The sequence below is a fragment of the Pinus tabuliformis genome, chromosome 2_1 (assembly GCF_031772625.1).
Source record: "Pinus tabuliformis cultivar Carrire ecotype Pingquan chromosome 2_1, CPIR1, whole genome shotgun sequence".
Taxonomy (NCBI): Eukaryota; Viridiplantae; Streptophyta; class Pinopsida; order Pinales; family Pinaceae; genus Pinus; species Pinus tabuliformis.
Genome location: NC_142299.1, coordinates 429,977,518 through 429,990,279, shown reverse-complemented (window position 1 = coordinate 429,990,279; position 12,762 = coordinate 429,977,518).

Genomic DNA, 12,762 nt, shown 5'->3' with positions numbered 1-12,762 from the left:
GCATTATCAGTCACTTTCTTCTTCAGACAACCAAATCTATCAAAAATATTTTCTTCAAGGAATTTTATACTACTGAATCAGTTGCAGTCCAGGTAAGAATGGCTTCCACCCATTTTGTAAAATATTCAGTAGCTGTTAAAATCCATTTATGTTGTCCATTGGAAGGTGGGCGAATTTATCCTATAAAATCCAATCCCCTTTCTCTAAAAGGTTCCTCCAAAAAAACTGGAACCAATGACAATGGAGCTAGTTTCTTTTTCTCGGTGAAAATTTGACATTCCCTGCAACCTTTTATTAGCTTATAAACATAAGAAAACAAGGTAAGCCATTAAAAACCAGCCTTCAGGATCTTATGTTATATAACCTTCCAACTATAATGGCCTCCACAAGCACAACCATGGTATACATTTATAATTTCGGAGATTTCATCTTCTGTTAAGCACAAGATCAACACACCAACAGGGTCCTTCCAATACAACTAGCCATTTGTGATAACATATTTTTGGGCTTCCATTCTCATAGCCTTATATTTAGCTCTATCAAGATCTGTTGGACATCTAAGAAATAATAGATAATGGACAATGATTTTGTACCAATCTGAACAAAGATATTTATAGGCAATTCTATAATCTTGTTCACTAGATTGGCCCTCCTTGCCTACCACATTTGGTCGTGGTGTCTCAGCCAACAATTTTTTTCCCATTTCTTGATACTTGTCCTCTGATAAGATCTTGGCTAAAACTTGCCCCTTTATCAACTTTGTTGGCTTGATGTCCATGCCATACTCCTGAATTTTGGCTATCCACTTGCCTATCCTACCCTCACTATCTCCTTGTGTGAGAGTTTCCTTCACAATTGTTGCAAGAAAATATCCAATTATCTTAGACTGTAAAACATAAGTCCTGAAATATTCTACAGTCTTAACCATAGCATAGGCCTGTTTTTCCAGGATGTCATATTTCAATTCTCCATCCCTTAGTACTTGGCTGAAAAATGCCACTAGTTGTTCTTTCCCTTCTTCATTCTTCTGCAATAAGGCAGTTGCCACAGTGTTAGGGGATGAAAAAGAAAAGATAAGAAATACCTTTTGGTAATTGGGGCTAGCCAAGGTTGAAGCTTCTCTAAAGGAATTTTTAATTATGGCAAATTATTCTCTTGCCTCTACAATCCATTTGACCTCTTTGTTCCTTTTCAGCATGTTTGTAATCTCCTTCAAAAATTTCAGCGTAATTGGTTACAAACCTCCTCGAGAAGTTTATCCTCCCTAAGAAGCCCTGTATCTCCTTTTTGTTTCTTAGCAAAGGGATGGTACTAGTTGCTTCAACCCAATTTAGGTTAATTTTCACTCCATCTCTAGAGACTATATGCCCCAACAGTTTGCCTTGTTTGAGGGAAAATTGAGACTTCCTTGGGTTCAGGGACAAACCATACTTCCCGCACTTCTCAAACGTGTGTTGCAAATGATGCACGTGTTCCTCATCAGACTTTGAGAAGACTGTTATGTCATTCAGGTAAATCACCAAAAATTTATACTTCTCCCCAACAAATGTTATATCCATATCCCTTTGGAAGGTAGCACCAACGTTCATGAGGTCAAAAGGAATTCTAGCATACATGAATGTTCCCCAAGGCGTGGTGAAGGTTTTTTTGTTTGTTTTGTTTGTTTGTTTGTTTGTTTTTTTTGTTTTTTGTTTTTTTTGTTTGTTTGTTTGTTTGTTTTTTGATCTTTAGGATGCACAAAAATCTAGTTGTACCCAAAGAACCCATCAATCATGGACAATCTTGATGACCCCACCACCTTTTGCAGAATATAATCCATCTTCAACAGGGGTATATTATATTTTAAGGAGGTCCTATTCAGGTTTCCGAAATCCACAAACAACCTGTTCTCTCAATTATTCTTTCTACGAGAGAGCAGATTAGCCACTCAATCCGAATATGTCAAGGGTACAATGATTTTATCTTGGAGCATTTTTTTACTTCTTTCTCTATCAAGGGGAGAAGTAAGGGATTTATTTGCCTAAACTTTTGCTTGTGAGGTTTAATTTCGAGCTTCAGAGGAACCTTATGTTGAATGATACTGATATCATAAGTCTTCAAGTCATCATAAAACCAAGAAAAAATATCAACATACTTTCTGAACAGCAAAAGATACTTCTGTTTGTACCCTTCTGGGATCCCTTGGCTAGCTTAAATAATATGGGTTTTTGTTTTGTGCTGATGTTACAATCTTCTGTATCCTCCTCATACTCCTTGAATGGTTTGACTACCACATCATTAACATCAAACAATCTTTCCAATGGAACCCAACCATAGATTCTTCCCAAGGCACTTGCTGCTCAACTCCTTAAATTTTCCCCATATCTTTCTCTTCCTAGTAAATCACGGATTAGAAAATTCTCCTATCACCTCCATAAACCTTTTAATATAATATTCATCCCCAAACACCTACCAATAGGTTACATTATCAGGCACTAAGGGTCTATGCCTAACTTCCACTTCATACCTGAGCAGGGGATTTTGTGGCGGCTTAAAATTGTTGGTTGTTGTTGCCAAGGACTTTTCCATTCAATTTTGCTCCCTAGCAAGAAATTGAATATTAAAGGCCAAAAAGAAATTCTCAACTAGGTCCCACACTTCATTTTTGTAAGATTTTAGCCTATGATACTTGCTTTGGCATTGACTCTTAATATGTTTCACAATCAACTCAAAATCTCCAAAACCGATCAAACATTTAATTTTCATACCTCTAGCAGATTGTAGATTCTGTTGTCACATAAAGTGTCCAGGCACCACGACAACACTCCGAGTAAGGGCTATCATTCTAATCCTTACTCACTCCTTTTAGACTCTCTCCTAGATAAGTCAAGGGGGGTAGTCCCTAAGGTAAATGAATGAGGATAGTCTGTGGAACATAGGCTCTAGGAGATTTAAGGATGAACAACTTGATGAATATAAAACAAGTCCAGGTTAACCGAGATGGATAGATCTAGCAATTAAGACAGCCACAAGATAAAAATGATTTTAGACCAATGCCTTAATATTCAGTTAACCATAAACTAAATGAAAACAAGTTATCCATAGAAATTTAGAAATGTGATGAAAGTGATGATCATGAACGGTTAAATGTAAATGCTCAAAACTTTATCATGCAAGATATTCTAGCAATTAAATACCATGAATAATTATGAAATTTAAATGCTAACCAATATATGTTCCTAGAGTTAAAATGATTTTCTTCAATAACCCATATCTAGAATTTATCTCTTTCTTATAGTTAATATTTAGATATGATTCTGAAACATTAATTGTGCTTGACAATAGAGAAATCAATACCACAAAATTTTACACTTAACACAAAAAGACACCAAGGAACTTTAGATTAGGATTTAGTTATCCCTTAGGTAAATGTTTAATGTGCTAAGCTTGTGAAACAAATTTAATGTGGCAAATGTTTAATTATTTTTTTAATGTGACCAAAGATAAAAATCAAAATACCTTAATTAAATTTGAAATTTTAATGGGGCATAGGCCACATAAAAATTTATTTTTTCAATGTGAAAGCTTAGATCTTCTTTTGATTTATTTCATTCCAAATTTCAAAGGCACAAAAAAATAATAATAATAATAATAATAAATAAATAAATAAAAATTTGAATTTTTTTTTTTTTTAGTTTTTAGTTTTTATAGATTTTTTTTTTTTTTAAACAAAATAAAAAACAAAAAATGAGAACAACCAAAACAAAATAAAATTGAAACCAAAGTTAAAAATCGAAGTAAAAAGATATATAAAAATAAATAAAAACAAAACAAAACAAAAGACGAATAAAATGAAATCGAATTTTAAATAAAAATAACCTAGCCCTAATACATATAAACCAAAAAATGAAATTGAATGTAGATGTTGTGTATGTCGGCAGGACGGATTGGCGACAACGACGACAGAGGAGAGGAATGGAGTTGCGGGAGGAGAAGGAAAAACGAGGGAGGTGATGCGGGTTGAGAGGAGAGGCAGCAGGAGGAACTTGAGCGAGGGGGACCGCAACGATGGAGTTTGAAGTGAACAAATCGAAGAGTGAGAGGGCCATGGGTCGAGAGGGAGCTTCAAGGTTTGTTTGCAGGAAGGAGCTTTGGATTGCAGCATTTGAAGGCGAATAGGAAGGAGTCGAGGTCGATAAGCAACAAGGAGAGGGAGTTGCAGGTAAGTAATGGAGACGTGGGTAGTGTAGAAATTTGAATAATAACACTTATTCACAGAGATTATCCTGATTATACCTATTTGTGGAATGCATGCATAATACATAACCTCCTCTACCGTTGATCATCAATTTGCAGAATTAGAAAACAATTGCATGCACACATTGAAACATCAATCACACATATCAACACAGTATGTAATGGGGAAAGAATACAGCTGAAAACCCCCAAATATCTGTATATTATAATGATAGAGAACATGTAACAATACATAGTACAATACTCCTCACAAGTACTTAGTACTATCTCCACATGCTACACGCAAACTAGCTCATATTTGAACAAGTCACGGGTTCAAATCTCCTCCACTGTTTGTCTGCCTCTACTGCGCAATCCTCATTGGCAATCTCAATCAATGATTGTGCAAATATCATGCACAGCTATAGTCACAACTGATAGTAGTCTCACTGTTTCACCCACCTCTAACACTTGTCTCCACTGAACTGTCCATGCATTGAGTTAACTGATGTATTCTTTAGTTGATTTATGAGTTAATGATTAGTGAATTAATTAATAATTAATTCACATCACTCATCACTAGTGTATTTGGCAGTTAGACTAAATACAACTAGTTCAACTAAGTCAAACTGAACACAACTCCATCAACTCCTCAATCAACTCCACCAAACTCAATAACTTGAGTTCTAACGGAAGTCCATCGTGCAATAGCTCAACTAACCCATAGGAAAAGCGTATTTCCTTCTGGCAGTTGCATGTGCCACATCCGTAGCTCGAACTGAAGTGCTGCAAGAGGATAAGATAATGTTTATAGTCCAAATATTATTAAGAGCTAATAATATTCGACTGTTCTATTTTTTGACTGGCAGTCTAAAAATAGACTCTACCCATATGTCTAAAAATAGAGGTCCATCTATTTTTACCAACATGACCAATCATCCATAAATAGCATCCTGCAACTCATAAACCATGATCCATATGTCTAAAAATAGACAGTCTAAAAATAGACTTTGCGCCAAAAATAGCCTGCAGGCCCACTTAGTGAAGGCGTCTTCTTTTCACTAAGCTCCATCATCTTGTTTCATTTTCAACACTCCCTCTCAAAGAGATATGGATTATCTGCAACCCTTATCCTGCCTGTGTGGTATTCGAATTTGCTCCTGGTGAGCTCCTTCGTCAAGATATCAGCATCCTGATCCTTCGTGGGAATGTATGAAAGTAACATGATTCTCCGCTGCACACAATCTCTGATATGATGGTACCTAATGTCGATGTGCTTGGATCTATCATGAAATACTAGATTAGCTGAGAGTTTAATGCAACTCTGGTTATCACAATAAATCACAGTAGGATCCAAGTGTGACCCGAACAACCCGACCAGGATCTTCCTCATCCATATAGCCTCGCATGCAGCCAAACTTGCTGCCATATACTTGGCCTCTGCTGAACTGAGTGCCACGGATCTCTGCTTCCTGCTGTACCAAGAAAATGCTGTCGACCCGATACTGAAGATCCCTCCAGATGTGCTCTTTCTGTCCTTTGGGCTCCCTGCCCAATCTACATCTGTGAAGCCACATAGCTTCACCTCATCCTCCTGTCTGTACCACAATTCATATCCCGATGTGCCTCTGAGATAACGCAATACATGCTTGCCTGCCTTCCAGAAGAGCTTGGTTGGCTTAACCATAGCTTGTGAAAGCTGGTTAACAGCATAACATATATCAGGTCGTGTATTGACCAGATACATAAGCGACCCCACCAACTGTCGATAAACAATGGCATCCACTACGTCCACTGAAGTAGCATCCTCCTTCCTCCAACCTCCAAGAAGAGGAGTATCAACAGGCTTGCAGCCATGCATGTTGAACTTCTCCAGTATCTCCCAGGCATACTTACCCTGACAAACAAATAGTCCATCACTGTGCTGCCAAATTTCCAATCCCAGGAAATAATGAAGGAGGCCCAAGTCCTTCATCTCAAACTCTTTAGCAAGATCCTCCTTGCATGAAAGTATCAACAACTCATCTCCCATAAAAATCAAATAATCTACATAAAGTACAATGATAAGCAACTTACCCTCCACCACAATTTGGTATAGGTAAGGATCTGCCTCACTCGTGGAGAATCCAAGTCCGGTGAAATAACTGTCTATCCGTGTGTACCAAGCACGAGGTGCTTGTTTCAACCCATACAACGCTCTCTTGAGCCTGCACACATGCGACTCGCTGCTGAAGATCTCGAAACCTTCGAGATGCTCTATGTACACCTCCTCCTCAATGAATCCGTTGAGGAACATAGTCTTCACATCCATCTGATGGATGTGCCACCCCATCTGCGCTGAGAGAGCAAGAATCGTCTGTATGGAAGAATACCTTGCGACAGGTGCAAAGGTCTCCTCATAATCAATCCCCTCTATCTATGAGAAGCCTTGGGCAACAAATCTTGCCTTGTACTTCTCCACACTCCCGTCAGCTGCCTGCTTCACTTTGTAGATCCATCTCGAACCCACCACTAATTTCCCCTCCGGTCTTGGGACAATTTCCCATGCACTGTTTCTGACAATCGAATCATACTCTTCCACCATGGCATTTACCCATGCAGGATCCTCCACAACTTCCTCGAAAGAGGATGGCTCAGTCACGACACATTTGCTCACAAGAGCCATGTATCCAATGTACCGATCAGGTGACTGTCTCTGTCTGCGTTGTGCTGTAGGTGGTCCTACAACCTTCTCCTCATCTTGAGCCATTCGCTCAGATTCTGTAGTGCGCTTTCGCCCGCTGATGGTTGGCGCTGCATGAGTGGTCTCTTCCACTCCATGAACTTCATCTTGTGGCTGATCCACATCCTGAAGCTCATCCTTAGGAACTAATAGCTCCTCATATGCATGCAAGTGTGGCTCCCTCTCAAGCGAACACTTCATGGCTTTCTCCTCCTGAAATTTGATATCCCATCGCACAACAGTCTTGCGACTGTCTGGAAAATACACACGATAGTTGTGGGGCGTATCAGTGTACCCCAAAAATATCCCAACCTCTACGGTCGGCTCCAGCTTCTTCCTGGCATCCTTCGTCACATGCATGTAAACAGGAGAACCAAAAATCCTCAAATGCGAAATATCAGGCCTCTTACCAGAATAATCCTCCTTGGGTGTACTCATGCCAAGTATCTTGTGAGGACAACGGTTCTGCACACATACTGCAATATTGCATGCCTCCGCCCACAAGTGAATGGGTACGCCCTGATCATGCAACATCGCTCGTGCAGCACCCACGATCATTCTGTTCTTCCACTCAACAACCCCGTTTTGCTGTGGGTTATGGGGAGCTATGAGCTCTCTTTAAATCCCTTCTGTGTTGCAGAAGTCTTTGAACTCGCCAAAGATGAATTCACCACCATAGTCGCTCCTAAGAGCCTTCACCTTCTTCCCCAATTCCTTCTCGACTAGTTCTTTCAACTCACAGAACTTTGAGTATGTCTCGCTCTTCTTCTGCATGAAGAAGATCCAACACTTTTGAGAGAAATCATCAACAAAGATCACATAGTACTTGTGCTTTGCTGTCGAAGCTACTGAGAAAGGTCCACACACGTCTGTGTGAATTCTCTCAAGGATTGTCGTGGCGTGACTATCCTTCTCGTGAAAGGTGGCTTTCACAAATTTTCCCAAAGTACACCCCTTGCACTGATCTGATTGCGCAAGAGTGCCTTTTGGAATCCCAATAGAAATCTGTTGCAGTATCTTCAAGGCTCCATGGTGAAGGTGGCCCAATCTTTGGTGCCACAACTTGCCATCATCCCGGCTCACCAATCCTTTTACCTTGCATGCCACTGCTGTGCAGCCATCTACATGCAATTGACAAAGGTCCTTGACTCGAACCCCTATCTTCCGGGTTTCTCCAGTTGTCTTACTGCGCAGGAAAGCCTTTCCCTCGCTGAAGACAACATCATATCCCTTGTCTTCTAACATCGCCAAAAAGATAAGATTCTTCTTCAATCGTGGAACATGCATCACTTCCTTCAATACGAAGGGTTTACCAGACTCCCTCTCAAAGGAAATGGTAGTGATACCGGTCACACTGTATCTACCATCATCGCCCATCTCGATGTGCACTCCAAGATCTTTCTCATCCAGATCAGAAAACAAATCTCGATCTCCTGTCATGTGAAAAGATGCACCACTTTCCAAGAACCATACAGATCCCATCACACTTGATACCAAGCATTCAATCAGCGAAAAATCCAGCTCAAACTACGAGGCTAAGGCCTCTCCCGCTGCAGATCCAGCAGCTTGCTTATTTTTCTTCTTCTGCGGACAATTTGTGGCATAATGTCGATGCTAGTGACAGTGAAAGCACTTCACCTTGGACATGTCCTACTTCTTGCCTTCCGCACCAGAATGAGAAGCTTTCTTGTTCTTCCCCTTCTTTGCTTTGGCAGCCAAAGCACAATTTTCTTCATCAGATGCCTTTGATGAAGATCTGTCCCTAGTATTCCGCCTGATCTCCTCTTGCACAAGATCAGACCAAAGTCTCTCCCATCCTGGAAATTTCTCCCGACCATTGACAGAGTCCTGATAGGAATGCCAACTCTTTGGAAGACCAAGGAGAGCCAAGCTCACCAAGTCCTCATCATCGACAGTCACCCCCACACTTCCCAGCTCATCCCGGCATTGGGTGAACTTCGTGAGATACTTGAGCATATTGTCTCCTTTCTCACACTTAATTTTTCTGAGTTTATCCTTAAGCGCCAACTTCCTCTGGTCGCTCTTGCTTTGGAATAAATCTGTCAATGCTTTCCACATCAAGTATGGAGAAGCCTTTCCATGCAGGCTGGATTCAATGTGATCCTTCACGCCCTCCAACAAAATCCTTCGACACTTTGCTGTCTTCTTTTTCCAAGCCTCAACGTGAGCAGCATCAGTAGGCTTTGGGACCTCAACCTATATGAACTCCTTCAACCCATTTTCATCTAACATCGCCTCCATCCTGTATTTCCATGCAATATAATTCGAGATGCCTTCAAGGGCATACTCCAATCGCAATCCGTTGAAAGACATTTCAACTTCGACACCAAGAAAACACTGCTACAAATTCGAATTCCACCAGCTCAAAACTCAACCGCTTCTGATCTAAAATTCGTGAGAACAAATTATTTCTCGTACAGAGATTGACTGTATGGGCATTTACCGGATATCTCACCTTCCAAAAGAAGGATGAATCCAGAGGCTACCTGGCCCGATTACAGAATCTACCTGAAGAAATAAAATGTAATCACTTTCTGAATAATAGATCTGATGATCAACTTTGCTCTGATACCATGTAGAAATTTGAATAATATAACACTTATTCACAGAGAGTATCCTGATTATACACTATTTGTGGAATGCATGCATAATACATAAGCTCCTCTACCATTGATCATCAATTTACGGAATTAGAAAACAATCGCATGCAGACATTGAAACATCAATCACACATATCAACACAGTATGTAATGGGGAAAGCATACAACTGAAAACCCCCAACTATTTGTATATTATAATGATAGAGAACATGTAACAATACATAGTACAATACTCCTCACAAGTACTTAGTACTATCTCCACGTGCTACACACAAACTAGCTCAGATCTGAACAAGTCGTGGGTTCAAATCTCCTCCATTGTTTGCCTGCCTCTACTGCACAATCCAAGTTGAGAATAATCAGATCCAAGTTTGAATTCCCTTGGCCTATACTGCGCAATCCTCATTGGCAATCTCAATCAATGATTGTGCAAATCTCATGCACAGCTATAGTCACAACTGATAGTAGTCTCACTCTTTCACCCACCTCTAACACTTGTCTCCATTGAACTATCCATGCACTGAGTTAACTGATGTATTCTTTAGTTGATTTATGAGTTAATAATTAGTGAATTAATTAATAATTAATTCACATCACTCATCACTAGTGTATTTTCAGTTAGACTAAATACAACTAGTTCAACTAAGGCAAACTGAACACAACTCCATCAACTCCTCAATCAACTCCACCAAACTCAATCACTTGAGTTCTAACTGAATTCCATCATGCAATAGCTCAACTAACCCATAGGAAAAACGTATTTCCTTCTGGCAGTTGCATGTACCACATCCGTAGCTTGAACTGAAGTGCTACAAGAGGATAAGATAATGTTTATAGTCCAAATATTATTAAGAGCTAATAATATTCGACTGTTCTATTTTTTGACTGGCAGTCTAAAAATAGACTCCGCCCATATGTCTAAAAATAGAGGTCCATCTATTTTGACCAACATGACAACTCATCCATAAATAGCATCCTGCAACTCATAAACCATGATCCATATGTCTAAAAATAGACATAGTTAAAAAATAGACTTTGCGCCAAAAATAGCCTGCGGGCCCATCTAGTGAAGGCGACTTCTTTTCACTAAGCTCCATCATCTTGTTGCATTTTCAACAGGTATTTTTTCGAGGAAGGATGAAGAGAACGCGGGTCGAGGGAGCTGTGAAGAGGAGTTTCTAGGGGTTTTGAGCAGGGATCTACGAATAGAAGAGAATAGGGAACTGCAAACTAGTAAAACGCAGAGGAGGGAGGAACCCCAAAACGCAGGCAGAAAGAATAAAAAAATTTCAGAAAGGAGAAAAAACAACAACATAAATGGCAGCCCAAAAAACTAAAAAAAATTCTCAGAATTTTTTTGATTGAAATGATATTCTTTTGCTTCAAATTTGTCTTTAAAACACTTATAAAATCTCAAGATTTAAATCATAAAACCCTCGAGCTGTATTTTTTTTAATAATATCCTTGCAAAGTGATATTGAGGCCAGATCTTACCCTATAGGGCCTAGATCTGGCTTCAAACGAAAATTCTCCTTCAGTTCTGGAGCTACAAATAGCAATAAAACCCAGAAACGATATGTACAATGATGAAATTAAAAACTCCAAAAACCCAGTTAAATTACAATAATTACAAGATGGAGGCTCTAAAAATCCAGATCTATCATTATGCCTACACTTAAATTAAAATATTTCTTAAATTTTAAAAGGAGGTGCTAACTTGAAATCCTTCATGCATCACAAAACAAAAATCTTATGATAAGCCCATAGCTAATTTAGCTAGGCTATTCAAAAAATACGAATCAAGAGTTGGTTGATCCAACTGAAAACTTCCCCTAATACCCGATGATCTAAATCAAGATTTCCGTGCAAAACTCGATCTAACCATTAAAAATAGAGTGAAAATAATAATAAAACTTAGACAAATAGAGATACCTACTATTATGTTCAAATTTAAATTATTATTCAAACCCCATTGACTAAGGAAGATACCTATACTCATATCACTTTTCAGAAGCTATCATCAATGGCCTTAGAAAAAACTACGCATGAAAATAAAACATCTTACAGTATTCCCATGAATAGTAACACCAACAGAATTTAACTGCAAATTTTTTCTTTATTATCCAGAAAAAAAGATTACACGAGAGCTTTTTGCTAACCACATGATTCAAAGATCGGATGGATCAATTGACAAATGACCTCATATTTAAAGATAAATCCTCCAACGGCTAGTTCGAGTGATTCTTGTCAAAGTAAACTCGACCGTTGATGAAGATCAAAATTTATTTTAATTTCACTTGTCGAAATATTTAATTTTTGAGGAACTTCAAATGTTTCATTTAAATGTATTTTAATTAACTAAAAATTAGAAAATTTGAGTTAATTTCCCCAAAAATTTGACTTTTACTTAACCCCCAGGGATCAAAGGTTTAAAATTTATCAAAATAATTAATTTACCTTAGTCTTGAGACCTCTTAAAATTTAATTTTTTAGGATCGACGAATTTTTCCTTTGGAGAATTTAAATTTATTTAAGACTTAGAATTAATTAAATTTCTCGCTTAGGATTTTAATTAATTTTGGGCCATAAAATTTAATTAATTAACTTATGAGGGGATAAATTATTTTTTCCAACCCTAAATACATTTTACATCACGATTTACATATTTTTTGGGAAAACCCATTTGTAATAGACCTTCACAAACTACCCATTTTTGCGACACAAGTATAATCCAACATACCAAGTAATTTGTAATAAAATAATCTAGCCAAATAGTTACGATTATTCCAAAATTACTTTTACATAGACTCAATCTAGAACATTAGGAATCGCCTAAGATCCTAGCGACAAAAATCATTCTAGCTTTGGGGTAAGACTGGAGGGAAAAACTCTGATCTGAAAATGAATCGGTGAGACGAAAAACCTCATAGAATGGAGATCATCACTAGAAAGGTAGGTTTACTTAGGTCGTTACATACATGATATGGGTCTGTTGAGATTATTTACATAATATACATGTAGAATGTATTTACATAACATCTTTGAAGTCAGGTAGATGATGATAGCTTGGACGGCACGAACACATCGATAAGACGCTATCCCTTTTGTGAGAAAAAGGGGGTGTACTGCTATGCGTTGTTGACACATAGTGGTCAACATATGGCTCTATTTGGGGACACATTTCTGCACCAAGAGGAATGTAAG